Genomic DNA, 26,902 nt, shown 5'->3' on the forward strand with positions numbered 1-26,902 from the left:
ATCCAGCCATATGATCCCCTCAGATTTACTTATGAGGTCGCGCCTCACCTCAGGACACTGATCATTTCACTGCATAAGATAGGCAAACCTCTTAAGATACAGAAAAAAGAGTTGTAGCATGATTTGCACTCACTAGAATCCAGAGATAACACCGTGTATACCCACTAAGATAAGGATGCGAAAAGCGCCTACAAGTAGGTTGCTTACTGAGTATATTTTTATACTCACCCCTTTCTTCCTTTTTTTTTCAGGTACCAGTCGATACGGGAAGGTGTTCGAGAGCTGCACTGTCACAGAGGGGTGTCGTTCCAGAGCGTTAGTCCCTTGTCGGTCTTTTAGAGTCCTTCGTTCGTTTTCATATTTGGAGTTTTTTGTATTTCATTTTATATTTGCAATTCCTATTTGTAACATTTGACTTTGATTTTATATTTAATTTTGGCGTCCTTGATTTCCTTTTCTTGTTTTAAAATTTTCCAGATTTTTACCTTCTATTTTATTTTTTTATTTTTTTATTTGTTTTAGATTTCGTCTTTTTAGTCACGATTCGGTCTTTTGAAGCCTTGAAAGTCAGGTCCTGACAGATTGGTATCAGAGTAGTCGGGTTTTTGATTCTGTAGACTTTTCCTAGGATAGAGAGTCGTACACCTCTATGACTCAGCTCCACGACATGCCTCACCCCGACCAGGTACGCAATCTAACCTTGTTTAGTAGGTTATGATATGATGTAACGCTAGTAAGAACTTGATGTATGTTTTGGGTTAACACTTTAGGGTTAAAAGTGAACATTCCCTCTATATGTTGATTTTAGATTCGGGTTATTGTGAGGAGGCCGAGAGGGCTCTTGTTTTAGTTTTCTAGCCTTAGAAGACAGAAAGGTAACTCCGCAGAGTGCGTGACGTCCAATACATAGAAATGTACATGAGACTTTTTAAGGCCCAGTATGAGATGATATACCTATGACCCAGCCACCCATGGCCATAATTCTAGATGTCAAGCATGCCTCCGTGGAGATCACATAGTAGACCCAGACAACATCATTCTTACAAGTAAGGGCGACCACTGTAGGAATTAAGCACCCCTCAAGCAAACCATTTTCACGAGTGAGTTTGGTTAAGTTGGAAGTCGAGAGATAAGATTCACCAACAAAGAGAGTGAAGCTATGGAGGCCATGGCTTCAAGGTTGGTTGGAGTCTTCATGATATAAGTTCAGGTTTAAGGACTTCTATAAGTGAGATGTGCACTTTTATGCCACTAATGAGTCATGGGGTGTAGGATATTCCTACTAAAGGATCACCTAATGGATGACAAGTCGTTTTGGACCTTGGTGGAGAGGACCAAGTTGGAAAGCAGCACGTGGTTATCAGGACCATAAAATTGTGTTATAACATATCCTTTGGTCAGGGCATGTATGCTCACAAGGTAAAGGACGTGGAACTGTCAAGGTAGTCAGTGAACCTCAGGGTTGAGAACAGCAAGAAAAGAGGTCAAGCTATGGCCATGCCTTCGCTGTCTGAAGGAAGAAAGTCCAGATGAGTGTTAATAAGAACCAACCCTTGTGTAGGTAATCTGGACTACAAAGAGTAGAACTTCAGTTTCATACACGAGTGTAATGCTAAACTTGTGAAGCATTCTCAAGTAGAGGTAGAACTTCCAAACAACGTAATTTTGGAAACTACCTGAAGGATAGTGAGATGGAGATTTGTAAACATGTATAGTAAAGACATGATGTCTCAGAGAAGACACTAGACGTAGTATCCTCAGAGTTTGAGGGAGGCTAGCTACCAAACAAGAGTTTTCAGAGAGTTCCTTAGGATCCTGTGCAAGAACTTGAAAGGTTCACATGCTCAAAAAAGCCAGTGGTCAAATATCACTACGAGAGAAAATGTGACTAGCTCAGTCATAAAAGATACTACAGGGGTGAACCTAGGTGAATGTAGAGAACTCATGTAAGGACCCTTACTCCCAAAAGAGCCCGTACTTAGCCCAGATGGGTATTAGTACTTAAGCGAGTCACGTAACAAGGCGTCTCGCTGAGAAGAAAGTTGGCTACATGAGATGAAACTACAAGGCTATTTTGGAGAAGTAGTAAAAACCGTCTCGACAAGGTCGGGATATCACCAGATAAGAACCAAAGGGGAAGACATAGAAGCCGCTATGGACATTATGACCTATCTCTAATATCATAGGGGTGGCCTCCAGTCTCGGACAAAGAGAGTACATGAATGAATAAAGATGACATTCGAACGAAAGTAATCCCGAGTATAGATGATTGAGAAAAGCTTAAAAAGAATTGAAAGTTACTATCTATATCAACGAGGTGCACTTTTCTTTTTAGTGGCTCAACTGTAGGAACTCTGAATTTAACTGGAGCCATTTTATATTGGGTGGCCTTTCGAGAATTTTTGTAGCAAACACGTGATTGAGGATAAAACGTGTTAGAAGACTTCATGTTGGTTTGTGTTGATAGTTTTTAATCCTAAAAGCGAGAAGTAAGTAACCTGACCATATCGGTCACGGGAATGTTATGGCCATTGAGTACCAAATTCAGATTTCAAATCTTGGGTATGAGTCCTTGCAATTAGAAGCTAGAAACCGGACCAAATTATAACATTAAAGAATTCTAAAATCCCAAAAGAAGTGTCCCACTGCTGTAGACTTCAAATATACAAAATCTTAGGTTTTTGTGGGAGGGAGATTTTATTTCATTTTTCCAAGGGTGTATAATATACAAGAAGGAATATTTTTCAAGTAAAATCCATCATCAAACGCTGCCCAAATGCAGTTTTTAAAGTCACACCATGGAGAAAGTCAATGCTAGTTCCGGTGCCAAAATCCTCAAATGAAGCATGTCCATTCAAACCATTAAATGCACCAAAACAAAGTAGTACGCCAAAAGTTCATTTTGAAGCTCTAGTTGAATTGGGCTTGGTTGTCCAAAACGTGTTCGCTCTAATCGTCATCTCTTGACTTGCAATGAACATTTAAAACTTAGTTTGTATGATAATTGTAGATAGACACTTGCCAATTGCTCCATGGTTCTTTCCCTTTGCTCCCTATAGATTGTATTATGGATCCTACAAAACGTGTATTAATAATAATATGCTTGATTCCAAAGCAAACAATAAAATAAGCAATAGCCGGTTAGAAGCTTCAATTTTTCTTTAGATACTCAAGGCTCTTTTATGGATGCATAGCCATTTGGGTTTTTGTTCATTATACACCCAAAAAAAACTTGGGTTGAACAAGCTCTTATTCCTCTTTGGGAAGGTAATTTAAGGTTAATATCCATGCAAAATATTAAATGCTATGAGAATTTTGAGTTTGGATATCCCTATGTGTTAGCATAGTTATAAATATCAATTCTTTTTTATTTACTATTTTTGATTTTGATGAAAAACAAAGTTGTGCTAATTTTAATTAAAAAAATAAAGAAAACCACAAGGAGACCATTGCATTTTCTATATTTTCTCCTTAATTAGCATAAATTATCTCAGGTAAATGAAGGCAGTGTTATAAATGGTTCTCTTAACCATATTTATCATATTTTCTTGGCATTGAACCTGAAGAAAAATAGATAAAAATTCCATTTTTTTGAGTTTGATTTGGGTAAAAATTCCATCCTTTCTGTCAAATATACATTTATTTTTTGTGTATATACTTTGAAATTTATTTCATTTTTGTGCGTTATATTTTTCTATAAGATCGAAAGTATGATATTCAAGTTCACATCAATATCTTATTCTTCCTTAACAAATTGAATATTTTGACATGAGTATTTTTATCTTAAAAATTTCCATATAAAACGATTAGTAAACTTTTTATTAGAGTAATGTTGCAGCAAGCACGTCACAACTCTCACACAAAAGAAAGGATTTGATGTGAAGTAAGGCCAAGGTGATGGTTTTGTCTAAAAAGTTCATGGATGAATGAGCTCGTACACATTTGTTTGACCATTATACAAGAAAAAGCCCTTCTTATCTGCACGCCAAATGCAGTGCCAATAGTTGCATCGTTCTTGAAGCCAAAGTTCATTCTCTGGCTAAAAAACCTCGAACGAAAGCTTCCCATAATTGCTGCTAAAGTTACTCCAAAACAATGTCGTCGGCCAGAAATTCTCTTTGAATTCCTAGTAGTATTCCTCATTGCATTTTCTATATTTTCTCTTTAATTAGCATAAATTATCTCAAGCACATTAAGGCAGTGTTTCTCTTAACCATATTTATCATATTTTCTTGGCATTTAACCCGAAGAAAAATAGATAAGAATTCCATTTTTTTGAGTTTGATTTGAGTTATATAGTTTTTGGGTAAAAATTCCATCTTTTTTCTAGTCAAATCTACATTTATTTTTAGGTTTTAATAATAATAAAAATAAATAAACAAAGAATAATTATAAAAATATATATATATACATACATCAAAATAATAATAATAATAATTCATAAATAATTAACGAAAAAGTATACTTAAAAATAAAAATAAAATTTTTCCACCTCTCTCCACTAACCTTTCATCCCAACCGCATCCTCTTTACTCAGCCCCACAATATCTTGGTCCAAAATAAACGTTTCAACCGAAGATGATGATTTACCTAGAGATTTTGGTCTGTTATTACCGTAAAATATCTCAGATTTCTCGTTTATAGTTATGGTTATAAGAAATTAATTTAGGATCAAATCTTTTTTCATATTTTACCAGATCATGTAATAATCAGATCACAATTCAATTAATTAGATTTTTTTGTTAGCAATTTATAAGAAATAAAGTTAGAATCAATAAAATTTTAGTTAGATTCATAAATATGTGAAGATAGTAACTAAACAATGGATTAAAATTGGCCAATAATATCAGTTTAAAAATGAAAATAAATATAGAGTTAGAGTAATATCTTATTTACATAATTGAAAATGTTTTCAGAACTGAAAATCTATTTACAGAATCAAAATAATTACAAAGAGGGAGGAGGGAATATTGAGAGACGATTTGATGAATAGAATAAAAATTATATATATATATATATATAAAACGACATGGAACTCCATTAAATTTTGTCCAACAGTAAATATCATAATTTTAACAATGTAAATTAGAAAAATAATTTATAGAGTTCAAACTTGGAACGGATGTCATGGACTCACATAGCTTGACTTAGATTTCAAAGAACGGAATCAAACTTTCATTAAGGATATATACGTGACAACGACTTAAGCTAACCAGGTAAGTGACCTTACTATCGGCATGGTTATATTTGATGTTGATACGTGCCCCGTGGTTCTGCATGTGTCATATATATTGATATGTGTGAATTGTCTGTGGATCGATATGCTTCTTATATGTTATGCATATGTTATAATATGTGAATTGTATGGTATGATGTGTTCAATGATATGTTTGAGATAGGATACGAGAAAGATGCACAAAACTAAATGTAACGATAGAAGTAAAATATGTTCATAAAACGTTAAGGCTAGATTACAAACCAGAGTGATATGGATAAGAGAGATTGATGAAAGAATACGGTTAGATTACTGGTAGAAAGGGATAGGTTTGTGATAGATTGATAGAACGATAGCGTTAGGATACGTTCTTGTGATGATATGACTAAGGTACGTTCACGTAATGATATGTCGTGATAGATGTAAGAACGTTAAGGCTATGATCAATTAGAGAACAATATGACTATGAAGTGTTTACGTTATGACTTGTTTATGATATGATATATTGTGATGCAATATGTCATGGTATGATATGCATATGATGAAAAGTTATGTTAGGTCTCTTAAATTGTGTGTATACGGCATGATGTGAATGACATGAAATCATGATAAATGGCATGAAATATAACCCGTTAGAATTATGTATGATTTGAGAACTGAAGAATTAGAAACAATATGATATGAATGACGAACGATATCTGAAACGATATGAAAAATGATGTGATATGTACATAATGCTAGCAGGGTTTTATTAAAAGATAATGAAAATGGAAAAGTTTAGGGACCTCGTGCATTATGTGTGCTCATGCATTTGAGGGATACCCCTATCCCGTCACGAGGGTACGTATGCGTACATCCAATGGCAAGACAACGATCGTTATGCTTTGCATAGCTCTATCGTGACAGTTACTAGTTCTAGTGGGTGTCCGACCAAAGGGGCTCCTAGAGTATGCCTATCGAATAAGGAAAGTGGCCCAGCGGTGTGCGAACTAGCTGGTGAGCCCATACGTGTGGAGTATATGGTACACGTCCAAAATTACCCGTTAGAACAGCACCGTAGGGAAAACGGAATGGAAGATAGGTTCCATCATCTCATTGCATGTGATTGTTGCATTTAACCCCAATTGTGAGGTCACTTACTGAGTATTTCTTTAAATACTCAAGCCATGTGCTACTATATTTTTTTGGTTAAGGCAAGACATTCCTGTACGGCTTACGACAGCATCGCAACTCGAGACCATGACACTTGCATAGGGTAGTGGTATTTATTTTCTTAGACTTACGCTAGAATAGGATGTTTTTAACTTAAACTCTTATTCATTTTATTTAGTCTTTTGCCGTGTTGTTTTAAAGATGTTTTCCAAACACGACCATAGCTGTGTTTTAAATTAAAGGTTATGTTTTATGAAATTTAAATGAAGTCTTCCGCATTTAATGTTTATGATACGTATATAGTAGCAACCTTAAATTAAGTAGAAAATTTCGGGTCGTTACATTTTTTGTGTATAAACTTTCAAATTTATTTCATTTTTTTGCTTGATATTTTTTTATAAGATCCAAATTATGATATTCTAAGTTCACATAATTATTTTATTCTTCCTTAACAAATTGAATATTTTGACAAGTGAGTATTTTTATATTAAAAGTTTCCATATAAAACGATTAGTAAACTTTTTATTAGAGTAATGTTGCAGCAAACACGTCACAACTCTCACACAAAAGAAAGGATTTGATGTGATGTAAGGCAAAGGTGATGGTTTTGTCTAAGAAGTCCATGGATGAATGAGCTCGTACACATTTGTTTGACCATTATACATGAAAAAACCCTTCTTATCTGCACGCCAAATGCAGTGCCAATAGTTGCATCGTTCTTGAAGCCAAAGTTCATTCTCTGGCTAAAAAATCTCGAACGAAAGCTTCCCATAATTGCTGCTAAAGTTATACCAAAATAATGTATTCTGCACAATTTCTCTTTGAATTCTCAGTTGTATTCGTGTTTCAATGGAAGAATATGCTCCCCTAAATTGTGTGCACAAATTCATCTTGAAAAGATAAAAATAAATTAGAACCATAAGAGTTGATACAATTCCATAGTCAAAATGTTAAATTTAACAACAATTCTTTAATATCAATTTGTGTGTAGCTGAACTGGTCAAGACCACACATGCATCTACAAAGAGGTTAAATATTCAAACACTCCACCCCACATATTTATTAACTAAAAAAAAAAAAGAAAATAAAAACAAAAATTAACCACCTTCTAAAGGAGCTTGTAATTGGACTCTTGAGGATAAAAAAACAAAATATCCTATATAGTCAAACTCAATTATTTTATCAAAACTTGTATTATTTTTTTTTTCCTAAATTGAGATAGAAAATGAATGGTTCATCTAGAATTTTTGAGGTTGGATATTATACTCTTCAAATTTATGATGTTTTGAAATTCCACCAAAAGACTAAATTAAGAAGAAACAATTACATAAATTTAGATATACATAAAATAATATGGTCTGGTTGAATAGTTTGTCATGATGCAACATCTTTATTTACCTAAATCGTTGTTTTTCGACTTGCAATGGGCCAATAGAGGTACATCTTGATAATTAAGAATCGTCACTTTCCAATGGGTTCCTAGTGGCATGAGTGCAAAACAAGTGAAAACATGAGAAGTTGATGCAAAAGTAATCAACAAAATCATATAGAGGTTATTCATAGCCTTCCTTTTAAATTGACTTCGAATTTGTTTGTGTTTCATTTTGGATCCTTTTGAACCATATAGATATATATAATCTTTGTGCTACAACAAATTTTCGTTTTTAACAACTTTTAAAGACATACTTTTATGTTAAACGCTCTTGAAAGGAAAGTGGAAAAAACTGAATGGATATTAAGCGTGTTCGCTTGTTAGGTTACGCTTTATTTATCATAGCATCACACACAACCACCGAAAAACTTAGATTGCGCTTTTTTTTTCTCTCCAACGCCAATCATAAACTTCTCCCAGCTCCATTGCAATCGTCTCCTTCTCAAGTTCCTTCCATTTTTGTGCTAAAATTTATTGACAAAATTGAGACCTTAATATTCGTGTTGATGTCTGTATTTTATTCTTAGATGGCAACTTGGATATTTGACATGCATGCACCTTTTTTTGTTAAAAATTTCAGATAATTGATAACTCAAATGTGCAATTGTAACGACCCTAAATTTCCACATACTCAGAGTCGCTACTAAATGCAAGAACATGTGAATGCAATGACGGGACCTAATCCTTTCAATCTATTTTCCTACGGCAGTGTCCAAACAAGTAATTTGGACAGATACCATATACTCTACACACAACCCATACATGCGATTATGGGCTCACTAGTCGGTTCGCAAACCGCTGGTCCACTTTCCTTGTCGGGCAAGCATACTCTGGGTGCTCCTTAGGCCGGACACCCATTAGAACTACTAACCGTCACGGTAGCGCTATGGAAAACGTAACGATCGTTGTCTTGCCATTGGATGTACGCGTTCATACCCTCGTGATTGAATAGGGGTATCCCCCTAAATGCATGAGCACACATAATGCATGAGGTCCCCAACATTTCTACTTTTGTCATTAATGAATATAACCCCGCTATCATCTTCCATGCTTAACATGTCATTTCTACTTTTTCACTCTACGTATCATACATAATCTTAACGGGATTACATTTCATTTCATTTATCGTGATATCATGTCATTCATAACATGTTGCATACATACAATTTGGAAAACATAACATAACGCTCCATGCTTTTAACATGTCATTTCATAACGTGCAATTCATTCAACAATTACCTCCATGGTCACACAAAACAATTTAAACATAACACCTCACATCACACTATATCGTATCGTAAACACTTCATGGACTTATCGTTTCCTAACTTATCATAGCCTTAACGTTCTTATATCTATCACAGTCGTATTGTTACGTGAACATACCTTAGTCACATCATCACCTAAACGTATCCTAACGCTATCGTTCTATTAATCTATCACAAACCTATCCCTTTCTTCCTATATCCTAACCCTATTCTTTAATCAATCTATCCTATCCATAAAGACCATTCTCATTTGTTTCCTCAAATATGACAACTGTTGTTTTTATGTTTTTTTTCCTCCCCTAAGGATGGGTTGAGGAGAGATAATTGTGGAAAGGGATGAGATGTTGGTGGAGAGGAGTGAGGAAAGGTTGTTTGTCTTTTTTTTGTTTGTTTATTTATTTATTTAATATTATTATTTTAACTATTTTTTATAATTATTTTTGTTTGTTTATTTCTTTATTTATTTATTTATTATATATATATATATATATATATTTTCTATTACACTCACATGAACATCATTTATAACATAAACTTCGAAAAACGCTTCAAAACAACTATTCTCTAGAAAACACAACCATGTAGAACGAATTAAGAAACATAACAAGAACTTACAATAGTAACAAGAATAAGAAAAGAAAAAGTGTGGTACCCTAATATATAAAGGATACGATTAAGAGTCTACAAGTAAGCTGCTTACTGTGTCTTGTACTCATTCCTTATTCTCCATTTTTTTTCAAGAAATAGACAAACCTCACCCGTCGTCCTTCAAGCCTTTTGCGTCGTCCCTTAACATGTGTTTTAACTATTGTGTTGTGTTTTAAAATACTTTGTATCATCTTTATTTTGATATAATGTTGATATGTTTTAAGTTTTGGTTGTTTTATTTTGTTAAAAAGTTTACCCTATGCACGTGCAGTAGTCTCTTCTCGTGATGCAGCCATCCACCGTACAAGTACGCCTTGCTTTGACCTGAAAAATAATGTGGCACACGGCCTGAGTATTTCGAAGAATGCTAAGTATGTGGCCCCACTATAGGGGGCCATGCAAATGCAAACACAAGCAATCATTATTTAGGGACTTATCTCTAGCATCATAGGGATGGCCTCCAGTCTTGGACAAAGAGAGTACATGAATGAATAAAGATGACATTCGAAGGAAAGCAATCCAGAGTATAGATGACTGAGAAAAGCTTAAAAAGAATTGAAAGTTACTACCTTTATCAACGAGGTGCACTTTCCTTTTAGATGACTTAACTATAGGAACGCTGAATTCAACTGGAGCAATTTTATGTTTGTTCGTCTTTTGAGAATTTTTGTAGCAAACACGTGATTGAGGACAAAACGTGTTAGAAGAACTCATGTTGGTTTGTGTTGATAGTTTTTACTCTTAGAAGCGAGGAGTAAGTAACCTGACCATATCGTCACGGGAATGCTATGGCCATTGAGTACAAAATTCAGATTCGAATCTTGGGTATGAGTCGTTGCAATTAGAAGCTCGAAACTCAACCAAATTATAACATTAAAAGAATTCTAAAATCCCAAAAGATTCCTCCCCTACTGTAGACATCAAATATACAAAATCTTAGGTCTATAAAGACACCCAAAAGAAAAAAAAAAACAGGTTTTTGTCGGAATGGGATTTTATTTCATTTTTCCCAAGGGTGTAAGAAAAACATCCCCAAAAGAATATTTTTCACGTAAAATCCATCATCAAACGCTGCCCAAATGCAGTTTTTAAAGTCACACACTGTGGAGAAAGCCAATACTAGTTCCCGGGCCAAAATCCTTAAATGAAGCATGTCCATTCAAACCATTAAAATTGCACCAAAACAAAGTCGTACGCCAAAAGTTTATTTTGAAGTTCAAGTTGAATTGGGCTTGCTTGTCCAAAACGCGCTCTCTCAAACCGTCATCTCTTGACTTGGAATGAACATTTAAAATTTAGTTTGTTTCATAATTGTAGATAGTCACTTGCCATTCGCTCCATGGTTCTTGCCCTTTGCAACCTATAGCTTGTATCTTGGATCCTGCAAAACGTTTATTAATAATATTATGTTTGATTTCAAAGCAAACAATAAGATAAATCGTATCTGGTTGGAAGCTTTCATTTTTCTTTAGATACTCAAGGCTCTTTTGTTGATTTATATCCATTTTGGTTTTGGTTCATTATACAACCAAAAAAACTTATTTTAAAGGTAATTTAAGGTTGATATCCATTCAAAAGATTAAATGCTAAGAATGTTTTGAGTTTGGATATCCATATGCGTTGCATAGTTATAAATACAACTTTTTCATGTGCTTTTTTTTATTGAGATGAAAAACAAAGTTGTGCTAATTTTAATTAAAAAATTAAAGGAAACCACATACTAGACCATTGCATTTTCTATATTTTCTCCCTATTTAGCATTAATTATCTCAAGCACATTAAGTCGTTATAAATGGTTCTCTTAACCATATTTATCATATTTTCTTCACATTTAACCCGAAGAAAAATAGATAAGAATTCCATCTTTTTTAGTTTGATTTGAGTTATATAGATTTTGGGTAAAAAATCCATCTTTTTTTTCTCTGTCAAATATACATTTGTTTTTCGGTTTTAATTTATTTTTGGTGTATGATCTTTCAAATTTATTTCAATTTTGTGTTTGATATTTTTCTATAAGATCGAAATTATGATATTTAAGTTCACATCAATATCTTATTCTTCCTTAACAAATTGAATATTTTTATATGACTATTTTTATCTTAAAAATTTCCATATAAAACAATTAGTAAACTTTTTATTAGAGTAATGTCGCAGCAAGCACGTCAAAACTCTCACACAAAACAAAGGATTTGATGTGAGATAAGGTGAAGGTGATGGTTTTGTCTAAGAAGTCCATGGATGAATGAGCTCGTACACATATGTTTGACCATTATACAAGGAAAAACCCTTCTTATCTACACGCCAAATGCAGTACCAATAGTTGCATCGTTCTTGAAGCCAAAGTTCATTCTCTGGCCCGAAAACCTCGAACAAAAGCTTCCCATAATTGCTGCTAAAGTTACACCAAAACAATGTCGTTTGCCACAAATTCTCTCTGAATTCCCAGCTCTATTCCTCTTTCAACCGAAGAATATGCTCCCCTAAATTGTGGGCACAAATTTAGATTGAAAAAGATGAAAAAAAAAAAATTAGAACCATAAGAGTTGATACAATTCCATAGTCAAAATGTTGAAATTAACAAATATTCTTTAATATCAATTTGTGTGTAGTTCAAACACTCCTCCCCATATATTTATTAAAAAAAAAAAAAATCAAGTATGGTGACTAAAATTTTTCTGTAGTCAAACTCAAATATTTATTAAAACTTATATTTTTTTCTTTTCATAAATTGAGATAGAAAATGAACCTTCATCTAAAATTTTTAAGGTTGGATATTAGCACCGAAAAAATGTGGTAGGACATGGCTTGAGTATTTAAAGAAATATTCAGTAAGTGACCTCACTATTGAGGTTAAATGCAAGAACATGCGTATGCAATGACGGGACCTATCATTTCAATTTATTTTCCTACGACACTGTCCTAACGAGTAATTTGGACGTGTACCATATACTCTACACACTACCCATACATGCGAGTATGCGCTCACCAATCAATTCGCACACTATTGAGCCACTTTCCTTGTCGGGCGAGCATACTCTGGGTGCTCCTTAGGCCGAACACCCATTAGAACTAGTAACCATCATTGCAGTGCTATGCAAAACATAACGATAGTTGTCCTGCCATTGGATGTACGTGTCCGTACCCTCGTGATGGAATAGGGGTATCCCCCTGAATGCATGAGCACACATAATGCATGAGGTCCCCAACATTTCTACTTTTGTAATTAATGAATATAACCCCTTTATCATCTTTCATGCTTAACAGGTCATTTCTCACTTTTCACTCTACGTATCATACATAATCTTAATGGGTTACATTTCATTTCATTTATTGTGATATCATGTCATTCATAACATGTTGTATAGATATAATTTATAAAACATAACATAATGCTCTATGATTTTAATATGTCATTTCATAACGTGCAATTCATTCAACAATTTCCTCCATGGTCATCATATCATCACAGGAACGTATCCTAACGCTATCGTTCTATCAATCTATCACAAACCTATCTCTTTCTACCTATATCCTAACCATATTCTTTCATCAATCTCTCCTATCCATAGCACTCCGGTATGTAATCTAACCTTAACGTTTCATGAACGTATCTTACTTCTACCGTTACATTTCGTTTTGTGCATCCTTCTCGTATCCTATCTTAAACATATCCTTGAACACATCGTACCACAATTATTATCATACAATTCACATTATAACATAACATAAACATAATATAAGCATATTGATTCACAGATAATTCACACATATCAGTATATATGACACGTGCAGAACACAGGCACGTGTCAACATCAAATTAACCATGCCGATAGTAAGACCACTTACTTGGTTAGCTTAAGTTGTTGTCTCGAATATATATTTAATGAAAGTCAGATTCTGTCCTTTGAAATCCAAGTCAACCTATGTGAGCCAATGACATCTTTCAAGTTTGAACTCTATAAAATTATTTCTCTCATTTACATTGATCTATTGTGAAAAGTCTTGAAATGTTATATATCTAAAATATAAAAAATTTGTTTGTAGTTTTTAATTCCTAAATCTTCCTCTTTTTTTTATATTTGTATTGACTCTGTTGCCTATTAATTTTGTTCTCATATATAATAAATTTTGAGTGGATCCCTGTTTCCACATCTTTCTTTTATCTCAGTATTTGCTGTTTACACATTTTCTTGGTCATTCTATTTTTAATCTATTCATTTGGCTACTGATGTAAATTTAATCTAATAGATTTACTAGAATTCTTATAAATGATTGACATTTAATTTCTAATTCAAAGCTAAACCATTATTATAATTTAATGAACATCTCATTGGTTGTGATTTCTAAAAAAAATAGGTTAAAATTAAATGAAGATTTAATATATAATATTAATCACATGTCTATCTTCAGGTAAATTTCCATTAAACCTCAACTGTGTACAGACCATTCTCATTTTTCCTTAAATTTGACAATTGTTGTTTTTCTGTTTAATTCTGGAGGAGAGATAATTGTGGGAAGGAATGAGATCTTATTGGAGAGGAGAGAGGAAAGGTTGTTTCTTCTCCTTTTGTTTATTTATTTATTTATTATTTTTATTTTAACTATTTTTTTATAATTATTTTTGTTTATTTATTTCCTTATTTATTATTTTATTTTATTTTATTTTTTTCCTATTACACTCACATGAACATCATTTATAACATATAAACTTTGAAAAATACATTAAAACAACTTTTCTCTAAAAAACACAATTATGGTCTTACGTGTTTAAATACAAAATATTGAAATTTAGAGAAAATGAGAGCCATACAAAATAATTTAAAACAATGAAATGCATAACAACCTATTCTAACCTAAACCTAGAAATTGAAATATGAATCTACCCTATGAACGTGCCACATTCTCTACTCGTGATGCAGCCGTCCTCCGTACAAGTGCGCCTTGTCTTAACCTGAAAAATAATGTGGCACACGGCCTGAGTATTTCGAAGAATGCTAAGTGGCCTCACTATAGGGACCATGCGAATGCAAACACAAGCAATCATTATTTAGGGACCTATCTATCTCTAACATCATAGGGGTGGCCTCTAGTCTCGGACAAAGAGAGTACATGAATGAATAAAGATAACATTCGAATGAAAGCAATCCTGAGTATAGATGACTGAGAAACACTTAAAAAGAATTGAAAGTTACTACCTATATCAACGAGGTGCACTTTCCTTTTTGGTTGCTCAACTATAGGAACTCGGAATTCAACTGGAACAATTTTATGTTGGGTGACATTTTGAGAATTTTTGTAGCAAACACGTGATTGAGGACAAAACGTGTTAGAAGGACTCATGTTGGTTTGTGTTGATAGTTTTTACTCTTAGAAGCGAGGTGTCATGACCCAATTTTCGAGGCTTTGAAAAACCAAATCGTGACTAAAAAGACGAAATTGAAAACAAACAAAAAAAAGAGAAAAGCAAAAGATAAATATACCATTTAATTAAAACAAAATTGTTAAAAGTTTTGTTTCAAATTATTAAAAAGGAATTACAAATATAAAATGAAATACAAAAGACACTCAAAGACCGACAAGAAACTGATGTTCCAGAACGACACCCCACTGTGATAGTGCAAATCTTGAACACCTCCCCACCTCGACCGGTACCTGAAAAAAAAAAAAAAAAAGAGGAAACAGGGTGAGTATAAAAATATACTCAGTAAGCAGTCTACTTGTAGGCTCTTAATCGCATTCAAGTTTAGGAGAAAACCACAAATTATACTCTGAACCCTAGAGTCTCAGTCCTCTCAGTACACAGTTTAGGGTTGAAGGACTTAACCTTTGAAGCGGTATTCAACGTTTGAGGATGAGGTGCTCCCTCATAACTACATGTACCACTCATACAACCTAGCTAGAATTAGTACATGCATGGACAACGTCCTTCCACAAGACAGACCCATCATGCATGCGACCTTGACCCACTCGCATGATCAACATCTTACCAGAAGACGGATCCCCATGCAAAGTTGTCGATCTACCATTGAGTAAAACTTTCTTAACAGGCGTCTCGCCAAGCTCTACAGGACCACACCGTAGTAGGAAGGGAAGAGTAACACCTTCCTAATTGACGTCTCGCCTAGCTCAATGGTACCACACCGAAGTAGGAAGGGAAGAGTAACATCTCCCTAACTGGCGTCTCGCCTAGCTCAACGGTACCACATTGGAGTAAGAAGGGGAGGGTAACATCTCCCTAACTGGCGTCTCGCCTAGCTCAACGGTACCACATTGGAGTAAGAAGGGGAGGGTAACATCTCCCTAACTGGCGTCTCGCCTAGCTCAACAGTACCACACTAGAGTAGGAATGGAAGTGGAGCATACTCGAACGTTATACCAGATATTGTCGGCTAAGAGGTCATCTCTCTACACCTTGGGGTCCTAATGTGGTTCTCTATATCTCAAGGGTAATTAAAACTATTGAGTTAGGGGCCCTGGCTTCTAGATTCACTCAATCAAGAATTCCAAGTCCATAATAGTCCAGGGTTAAAGGGTCTCTCCCTCTAAGCATCGCTCACAACACCATAGACTGTAACATAAGGAGGGTTCCCTAACTAAACCCAATTCAATCCCTACAGGAGTTCACCCTAGGCTTATCAAAACACTACAGTTTATCAATCATGTCGTAAGTTCACACAATCATTCAAGAGGAGTTTATGTATGATTAACAACACATACAACTATACAAGCTCAACAAGACGATTCGAATAAGGACTTACGGTAGGTTTCGGGTTGGACCGCGGGCCGTCGGGTTTCTTCACAGAGCGCGGGTCGAACTTTTGGGTCAATAGTCTGATGCGTGTCAGCGGAGACACCAGACTTGTCTCTCCACCAGTTGCTTGACGCGTGTCCTCCCATTCCGGTGACAGCGTGTTCTTCGCTGATTGCCTGAGTTCATCCAATTTCAAGATTCTGGTCAAATTCTATATCAACCTATTTATTTTGGATTTTTCTATCTTCCAAACTTTAACTCGAATTAAATCGGTTCCTTCATAAGAATTCAAGATCTCAAGTCCGCCTATCCAGATATATTTTTATTGTATTTTTTTTATACTCACAGTACTTAATAAATGAAGTCGAAAACTAAGAAAAATTCAGTTTCTTACCGAAGTAGGACGGTTTCTCGATTTTGTTTTCCTCTGAAAACTTATAGACTCCTCACCTAAATTGTTGCAACTAGATTATTAAGGTTTAAATCATCTAAAACTCTCCGATTTATGGTGAAATCTTGAAACAAGAGAGATCGCGGACTCACCTCGCATTCTTGCCCGTTTCTTGCTGGAAACGAATGATCCAATGCTCAGACCACTCCTCTTGATACTCTGAGTAGCTCTAGTAGGAGACCTAAGATTGAGGGTGCTTCAATTCGGTCTTGGGGCGTTTCTCCCTCTTCTCCCTCTCCTCCCTCTTCTCCCTCTCCTTCTCCTTCCTCTTCTTAAAAACCCTAACTATTCATTTCTTTCTCTTTCTATTTTTTATTATTTTTTTTATCCTTTTCTTTTTCTTTTCCCTTCTTCCAAGTCTAACCAGACCCCCTTTCAAAGTGGTATGTATGGGGCAAAATTACTTTTTCCCCGTTGAGTTTGACCAAAATTTCAATTACATTACCATTTTTTTAAAAAAAAATTTAAGTTACTTGATGCATCACGAGCATTTCTTTCTTCTGCACCGATTTGAAAATAACACTCTAAGTTCTCCAATAAAATCTAGAAACTCACAATGGTTAAGAAGGTGCTAGCCACAAGGATATGGCGAATTGTACCTGTTAGGCTTGGGGTGTTACAAATTCTCCCCTCCTTAGGAACTTTCGTCTCTGAAAGTTGGTTGTTCCTGAAAGAGTTTAAGGCAAGACTTCCTAACGTTATCCTCCCGCTCCCAGGTAGCCTCACTATCCAAATGATTACCCTACAAGACTTTGACAAGGGGAATCTCCTTGTTTCGCAATCGCTTGACATCTCGAGATATAATTTTGATTGGGGCCTCCTCGTAAGATAGCGGAAGTGCTTCGTGCTCAATGATGTGCGTGGGGTCTGGCGTGTACTTTCTCAACATGGATACATGAAATACGTTATGCACAGTGGCAAGAGTGGGTGGCAACGCCAACCTGTACGCTACAGCACCAATCCTCTTAAGGATTTCGAAGGGACCTACAAACCTAGGGCTAAGTTTACCCTTTTTCTCGAATCTTAACACTTTCTCATGGGTGCTACATTTAGGAAAACATGTTTGCCCACCGCAAACTCGATGTCCTTTCTTCGAGTGTCGACGTAACTCTTTTGTCAGCTTTGTGTAGTAAGTATCCTTGATCTGATTTTCTAGACTACCGCGTTTGTGACCTGAACCAATTTCGGTCTCATAAGTTGTTGGGTTCCAACCTCTTCCCAAAACACTGGTGTCTGGAACCTCCTCCCATACAAGGCCTCAAACGGGGCCATCTGAATCGTTGCTTGATAATTGTTGTTATAGGCAAATTCCATGAGGGGTAGGTGTTCATCCGAACAACCAGCGAAATCCATTACACACGCCCTGAGCATGTCCTCTAATACTTGATTCAACCTCTTTGCTTGTCCATCTATCTGAGGATGGAAGGTCGTACTGAAACGAAGTTAGGTGCCTAAAGCTTTTTGTAAACCATTCCAAAAATGAGAGGTAAACCTAGCATCGCGATCAGACACAATGGAAGTAGGCACGCCGTACAAAAGAATTATTTCTCGAACGTATAACTGAGCCCATCGATCCACTCGAAATGTGCTTTTACCCGGGATAAAGTGAGCTATTTTTGTGAGTCTATTAACAATGACCCAGATCACATTAAAACCTCGTCGAGTCTTAGGAAATCCTGATATGAAATCCATGCTCACTTCCGCCCATTTCCACTAGGGTTTTGGTTCATTATACACCCAAAAAAACTTGTGATGAACAAACTCTTAATCCTCTTTGGGAAGGTAATTTAAGGTTAATATCCAGGCAAAAGATTAAATGTTATGAGAGTTTTAATTTAAGGTTAATATCCATGCAATAACATGTGAATGCAATGACTGGACCTATTCTTTTAATCTATTTTCCAACGGTACTGTACTAACGGGTAATTTGGGCGTGTACCATATATTCTACACACAGCCCATACATGCAAGTATGGGCTCACAGTCGGTTCACACACCACTGGGCCACTTTCCTTGGACGAGCATACTTTGGAAGCTCCTTAGGTCGAGCACCCGTTAGAACTAGTAACCGTAACGACAACGCTATGTAAAACATAAAAATCATTGTCTTGCCATTGGATGTACGTGTCTGTACCCTCGTGATTGAATAGGGGTATTCCCCTAAATGCATAAGCACACATAATGCATGAGGCCCCCAACATTTCTACTTTTGTCATTAATGAATATAACCTTGCTATCATCTTCCATGCTTAACATGTCATTTCGCATTCTTAACTTTACGCATCATACATAATCCTAGCGGGGTTACATTTCATTTCATTTATCGTGATAACATGTCATTCATAGCATATTGTATACATACAATTTAGAAAACATAACATAATACTCCATGCTTTTAAAATGTAATTTCATAACGTGCAATTCATTCAACAATTACCTTCGTGGTCACACAAAAAAAATCTAAACATAACACCTCACATCACAATATATTTTTCATAAACATGTCATATCGTAAACACTTCGTGGTCATATCGTTCCTAACTTATCGTAGCCTAAACGTTCTTATACCTATCACAGTCATATCGTTACGTGCATGTACCTTAGTCATATCATCACAGGAACGTACCCTAAGACTATCGTTCTATCAATCTATCACAAACTTATCCCTGTGTACTCATATCCTAACCATATTCTATCATCAATCTCTCCTATCCATAGCACTTCGGTATGTAACTTAACCTTAACGTTTCATGAACGTATCTTACTCCTATCGTTACATTTTGTTTTGTGCATCCTTCTTGTATCCAATCTCAAACATATCCTTAAACACATCGTACCACAATTAGTATCATACAATTCGCAAATTATAACATAACATAAACATAATATAAGCATACTGATTCACAGATAATTCACACATATCAGTATATATGACACGTGCAGAACCACAGGTACGTGTCAACATCAAGTATAACCATGCCGATAGTAAGATCACTTGTCTGATTAGCTTAAGTTGTTGTCATGAATATATCCTTAATGAAAGTTCTATCTGTTCTTTGAAATCCAAGTCAACCTATTTGAGCCCATGACATCAGTTTCAAGTTTTAATTCTATAAAATTATTTCTCTAATTTACATGGTTACCTGGTTAAAAGTCTTGAAATGATTTTCCATAATTATATTTTAATTAAAAAATTTATTTTCCATGGTTCCTGTAGTATAAAACAAATAGATAGAGTTATTTCAAATTATTCTGTGCTTTACTCCCATATGTGTTTATCTTTCTCTCTATATTTAGTTTGTGGTTTTTAATTTCTAAGGCTTACTGTTTTTTATATATGTATTTACTCTGTTGCCTTTTAATTTTGTTCTCATGTATAACAAATTTATAGTGAATTCGTGTTTCCAAGTCTTTCCTTATCTCAGTGTTTACTGTTCACAAATTTTCTTGGTCATTCTATTTTTAATCTATTCATTTGACTACTGATATAAATTTAATCTTATATTACTGATATTTACTAGAATTCGTATAATGATTGACACTTAATTTCTAACTCAAAGCTAAACCATTGTAATAATTTAAGATTTATTAGAATTCGTATAATGATTGACACTTAATTTCTAACTCAAAGCTAAACTATTGTAATAATTTAATGAACATCTAACAATAATTGGCTATGGTTTCTAAAAAAAGAAAAGAAAATGAAGATTTAATATATATTTTATTTATTAAACCTATCTTCAAGTAAATCTACAGAAAGTCTCAACTGGGTAAAGACCATTCTCATTTTTTTACTCCAAACTATTGTTTTTCAGTTTTCGTAAAGATAGCTTAAGGAGAGATAATTGTGGGAAGGGATGAGATGTTAGTGGAGAGGAGTGAGGAAAGGTTTTTTTTTTTTTTTTTTGGTTTATTTATTTATTTATTATTATTATTTTAAATATTTATTTATAATTATTTTTGTTGGCTTATATCTTTATTTATTATTTTATTTATTTATTTATTTATTATTATTATTATTATTTTGCTATGACATTCGCATAACCATCATTTATTACATAAACTTCGAAAAACGCTTAAAACAACTATTCTCTAAAAAACGCACCCATGTCCTTACGTATTTAAATACGAAATACTGAAATTAAGAGAAAATAAGAGCAATACAAAATAATTTAAAACAATGAAATGCATAACAACCTATTCTAACCTAAACTTAGAAATTTAAATATGAATCTACCCTATGCACGTGCCACAGTCTCTGCTCGTGAAGCAGCCGTCCTCCGTACAAGTGCGCCTTGCCTTGATCTGAAAAATAATGTGGCACACGGCTTGAGTATTTTGAAGAATGCTAAGTAAGTGGCCCCACTATAGGGGGCCATGCAAATGAAAACACAAACAATCATTATTTAGGGACCTATCTATCTCTATCATCATAGGGGTGGCCTCCAGTCTCGGATAAAGAGAGTACATGAATGAGTAAAGATGACATTCGAAGGAAAGTAATCCAGAGTATAGATGAATGAGAAAATCTTAAAAAGAATTGAAAGTTACTACCTATATCAAAGAGGTGCACTTTCCCTTTTGGTGTTTCAATTATAGGAACTTCGAATTCAACTAGAGAAATTTTATGTTGGGTGACCTTTTGAGAATTTTTGTAGCAAACACGTGATTGAGGACAAAACGTGTTAGAAGGTTCATAGTTTTTACTATTAGAAGCGAGGAGTAAGTCACCTGACCATATCGTCACGTGAATCCTAGGGCCGTTAAGTACCAAATTCCTATTTCGAATCTTGGGTATGAGTCATTGCAATTAGAAGCTCAAAACCCGACCAAATTATAACATTAAAAGAATTCTGATATCCCAAAAGATTCCTCTCACTACTGTAGACTTCAAATATACAAAATCTTCGGTCTATAAAGAAACCCAACAACACTATGTTGAATTACTACATGGGTGAGCAATCAAACATAAAAGAAAAAAAAAAGCAGGTTTTTGTGGTTCGGGGATTTTATTTCATTTTTTCAAAGGGTGTATAATTCAAAGATACCCGAAGGAATATTTCTCAAGTAAAATCCATCATCAAATGCTACCTAAATGCAGTTTTTAAAGTCACACCGTGGAGAAAGCTAATACTAGTTCCCGGGCCAAAATCCTCAAATGAAGCATGTCCATTCTAACCATTAAAATTGCACCAAAATAAAGTTATACGCCAAAAGTTCATTGTGAAGCTCCAGTTGAATCGAGCATGCTTGTAAAAAATGCTTTCGCTCAAACGTCATCTCTTGACTTGCAATGGACATTTAAAACATAGTTTGTTTGATAATCGTAGATAGCCACTTGTCATTCGCTCCATGGTTCTTGCCCTTTGCTCCCTATAGCTTGTATCTTGGATCCTGCAAAACGTGTATTAATAATAATGGACCCTTCAATTTTTCTTTAGATAATCGAGGCTCTTTTGTTGATGCTTAGCCATTTGGGTTTTTGTTCATTATACACCAAAAAAAAACTTGTGTTGAACAACCTCTTAATCCTCTTTGGGAATGTAATTTAAGGTTAATATCCATGCAAAAGATTAAATGCTATGAGAGTTTTGAGTTTGGATATCCTTATTTGTTGCATAGTTATAAATATCAATTCTTTTTTATTTGCTATTTTTGATTGAGATGAAAAATAAAGCTGTCCTAATTTTAATTAAAAAAATAAAGGAAACCACAAATGAGACGGTTTGATTTTCTATATTTTCTCCTTAATTAGCACAAATTATCTCAAGCACATTAAGGCAGTGTTATAAATGGTTCTCTTGACTATATTTATCATATTTTCTTAGCATTGAACCGGAAATAAAAATAGATAAGACAGAAAGAAAAATAGATAAGAAGTAATACTCGAATTTTTTGATAGATAAATAAATAAATAAAATAACAACATATGGGCAAAAGGGTCTCTTACAAAGGGTCTAGTTGTTTGGGCTCTAAGAAGGGAGAAAAAAAGAAAAAGAGAGAGAAAGGAGAAAGGAGAAGAAGTTAGGGTTTGGGAGAGAGGAATAGTAGAGAAGACAAAGTGTTGTTGGAGATCTAATCCAAGGCAAGAAACTTCGAAGCAATACTCCTTTCGGTGCTAGAAAAGAAGTTTGGGTGGTGGATCCACTCATTCCAGCAAGAAAATCTAAGAACGGACAAAGTAAGATTCTGAACTTCGTGTTTCGATTTTATCTAGATCTAAGAAATTTCATGAGTGTTAGATTTGGAGTTTTTGAGGTATGTAACTAAAATAAGATTCACACAGGTCTTTTGAAGTTTCTGGACGAAAATTGGAGTTTCAAGAAAACGTTATTTTCGGTAAGAACTCGTGTTTTTTCCCAAATTCGAATTCAAATAATAAGACCTGTGATTACAAAAAAAAAATACAAGAAAAATATATTGTAGAAATAGAATATGAGATCTATAATATTCGTGAAGAGAACTTGTTGATTCGGATTATGGATTGGAAGATATTAAAATCAAAAGAAAATGGATCGAAAACGCCAAAACTCACGTTTCTGGAAAATTGGAAAAAAACGCAAGAGAGAGGAGGAATTGCCGCCACATGTCGACCGACGTACGGAGGAGCGCGGGAGGACCAACAAGCGACACGTGGCGACCTCGGGCTGGAGAAGCACATCAGGTGCGCGCAATCGGGTCGGCCTGAGTCCGAACCACTCGAACCGGCCCGACCGGTCGCTGGCCTGCGACTGCGTGGGAAGTCATGCGCAGTACACCCTCCAGAGCGTGTCAGCGCGTGAGTGACCGTTTTCCCTCCGTTCGACCTCCGTTTGCTTGTTCTTTGCCTCGATTTCAACTCTGATCCTATTTTTATGTGAATTAGAACCTATCAAGGAAATTCCATAATTTTTGGAACCTTTTCCGGCAAATGATTCAAGCTTGGGAAGGCACGCGCCAACCATGTAAGTAACCATTTGAATTCCCACGAGCAGTACTTGTAGGAACCGCTAGGAACATGTATGCATGCTACCATCCATTAAATTAGCTAGCCGGACCTAGCATATTAGTATGGAAACTGTGAAAATAAAATGATTAAGGAAAGCTAGATATGAAATGTTTATTAAATCTGTTTTGATTGAGATTCTGATAAAATATGTATGCATGAGGAGGATGGGAAACTTGTTAAATCTGCGCTCCAGGTAAAGGTGGACGTTGTCTTCCCATTGAGCATGTTTGTGAATATTGCATGAACTGCTGCGTGTTAACTCTTATGCATGATGATGGCTTGTATTATCTTTCTTGATGAACAGGAAGAAATTATGAGCTTAGATTAGGGTATTTGTGACTAGGTAGGCTAGACGAGACCCTAGATTGGGGGACCTCTAAAATACCGTGCATTTTGACCTACGAAACGATTACCGGCAGATCCAGAGCCCAGAATTCGAAACCTGATAGGTTTGTGAGACCTTGCACGAGAATCCCAAAGATGCATGAATCCAAGCTAAGCCACCAAGTTCCACCCTAGAAAGAATAGTAGGTCAGCACGGTAACTGTAGGTAGCCCGCTAGAGCTTAGCAGTGTGGATAGTGTCATTAGAACCTCCACTTTCCTCTCTGCTCCGATACCGTACCGTCGAGACAGAGCTCAGGTACGGAGATCGTTGAGCTTGGCAGATCCGGATAGGGAAGTGTGAAAGGTGCCCAGACCTAGTGGTGATAGCTAAGGGGTCTTATGAACAGGTTTCTTGGGCCGTAGAAACCCGTCCCTGAGCAGGGGACGTGGAGCCACGTAAGATAACTTAGTAGCTGACCGGCACACAGGGGGTCACCCCGTTTAGTGGATGTATGGTTCCATGTGAGGGTCGTCAACTAACCTCCACGGATGATGTTCAGAGAGAGTCACGTATTCAGATCCAACCATATGATACCCTCAGATTTACTAATGAGGTCGCGCCTCACCTCAAGACACTGATCATTTCACTGCATAAGATAGGCAAACCTCCTAAGATACAGAAAAGAGAGTTGTAGCATGATTTTCACTCACTAGAATCCAGAGATAAGACCGTGTATACCCACTAAGATAAGGATGCGAAAAGAGCCTACAAGTAGGTTGCTTACTGAGTATATTTTTATACTCACCCCTTACTTCCTTTTTTTTTTTTAGGTACCAGTCGATACGGGAAGGTGTTCGAGAGCTGCACACGGTCACAAAGGGGTGTCGTTCCAGAGCTTTAGTCCCTTGTCGGTCTTTTATAGTCCTTCGTTCGTTTTCATATTTGGAGTCTTTTGTATTTAATTTTATATTTGCAATTCCTATTTGTAACATTTGACTTTGATTTTATATTTAATTTTGGTGTCCTTGATTTCCTTTTCTTGTTTTAAATTTTTATTGATTTTTACCTTCTATTTTATTTTTTTTTATTTTTATTTGTTTTCGATTTCGTCTTTTTAGTCACGATTCGGTCTTTCGAAACCTTGAAAGTCAGGTCCTGACAGATTGGTATCTGAGTAGTCGGGTTTTTGATTCTTTAGACTTTTCCTAGGATAGAGAGTCGTACACCTCTATGACTCAGCTCGACGACATGCCTCGCCGCGACCAGGTACGCAATCTAACCTTGTTTAGTAGGTTATGATATGATGTAACGCTAGTAAGAACTTGATGTATGTTTTGGGTTAACACTTTAGGGTGTTAAAAGTGAACATTCCCTCTATATGTTGATGCTAGATTCGAGTTATTGTAAGGAGGCCGAGAGGGGTCTTGTTTTAGTTTACTTGCCTTAGGAAGACAAAAAGGTGACTCTGCAGAGTGCGTGACGTCCAATCCATAGAAATGTACATGAGACTTTTTAAAGCCCAATATGAGATGATATACCCATGGCCATAATTCTAGATGTCAAGCATGCCTCCGTGGATATCACATTAGTAGACCCAGACAACATCATTCTTACAAGTAAGGGCGGCCACTGTAGGAATTAAGCACCCCTCAAGCAAACCATTTTCACGAGTGAGTTTGGTTAAGTTGGAAGTCGAGAGATAAGATTCACCAACAGAGAGAGTGAAGCCTATGGAGGCCATGGCTTCAAGGTTGGTTGGAGTCTTCATGATATAAGTTCAGGTTTAAGGACTTTCATAAGTGAGATGTGCACTTTTATGCCACTAATGAGTCATGGGGTGTAGGATATTCCTACTAAAGGATCACCTAATGGATGACAAGTCGTTTTGGACCTTGGTGGAGAGGACCAAGTTGGAAAGCAGCACGTGGTTATCAGGACCATAAAATTGTGTTATAACATATCCTTTGGTCAGGGCATGTATGCTCACAAGGTAAAGGACGTGGAACTGTCAAGGTAGTCAGTGAACCTCAGGGTTGAGAACAGCAAGAAAAGAGGTCAAGCTATGGTCATGCCTTCGCTTTCTAAAGGAAGAAAGTCCAGATGAGTGTTAATAAGAACCAACCCTTGTGTAGGTAATCTGGACTACAAAGAGTAGAACTTCAGTTTCATACACGAGTGTAATGCTAAACTTGTGAAGCATTCTCAAGTAGAGGTAGAACTTCCAAACAACGTAATTTTGGAAACTACCTGAAGGATAGTGAGATGGAGATTTGTAAACATGTATAGTAAAGACATGATGTCTCAGAGAAGACACTAGACGTAGTATCCTCAGCGTTTGAGGGAGGCTAGCTACCAAACAAGAGTTTTCAGAGAGTTCCTTAGGATCCTGTGCAAGAACTTGAAAGGTTCACATGCTCGAAAAAGCCAGTGGTCAGATATCACTACGAGAGAAAATGTGACTAGCTCAGTCATAAAAGATACTACAGGGGTTAACCTAGGTGAATGTAGAGAACTCATGTAAGGACCCTTACTCCCAAAAGAGCCCATACTTAGCCCAGATGGGTATTAGTACTTAAGCAAGTCATGTTACAAGGCGTCTCGCTGAGAAGAAAGTTGGTTAAATGAGATGAAACTACAAGGCTATTTTGGAGAAGTAGTAAAAACCGTCTC

At 35.7% G+C, this 26,902-nt stretch overlaps 1 long non-coding RNA gene across 1 annotated transcript in view; it reads left to right on the top strand.

Annotated features, from left to right (window-relative positions):
* Positions 1 to 25,111, top strand: part of LOC111473515 — a 29,973-nt gene extending 4,862 nt beyond the window's left edge. Inside the window, exon 3 of the long non-coding RNA XR_002715714.1 lies at positions 25,063 to 25,111. This is a non-coding gene — a long non-coding RNA (uncharacterized LOC111473515). The remainder of the gene's footprint in view (positions 1 to 25,062) is intronic.
* Positions 25,112 to 26,902: the final 1,791 nt, after the last annotated feature.

Source organism: Cucurbita maxima, unplaced genomic scaffold, assembly GCF_002738345.1.
Source record: "Cucurbita maxima cultivar Rimu unplaced genomic scaffold, Cmax_1.0 Cma_Scf00126, whole genome shotgun sequence".
NCBI classification, from domain to species: domain Eukaryota; kingdom Viridiplantae; phylum Streptophyta; class Magnoliopsida; order Cucurbitales; family Cucurbitaceae; genus Cucurbita; species Cucurbita maxima.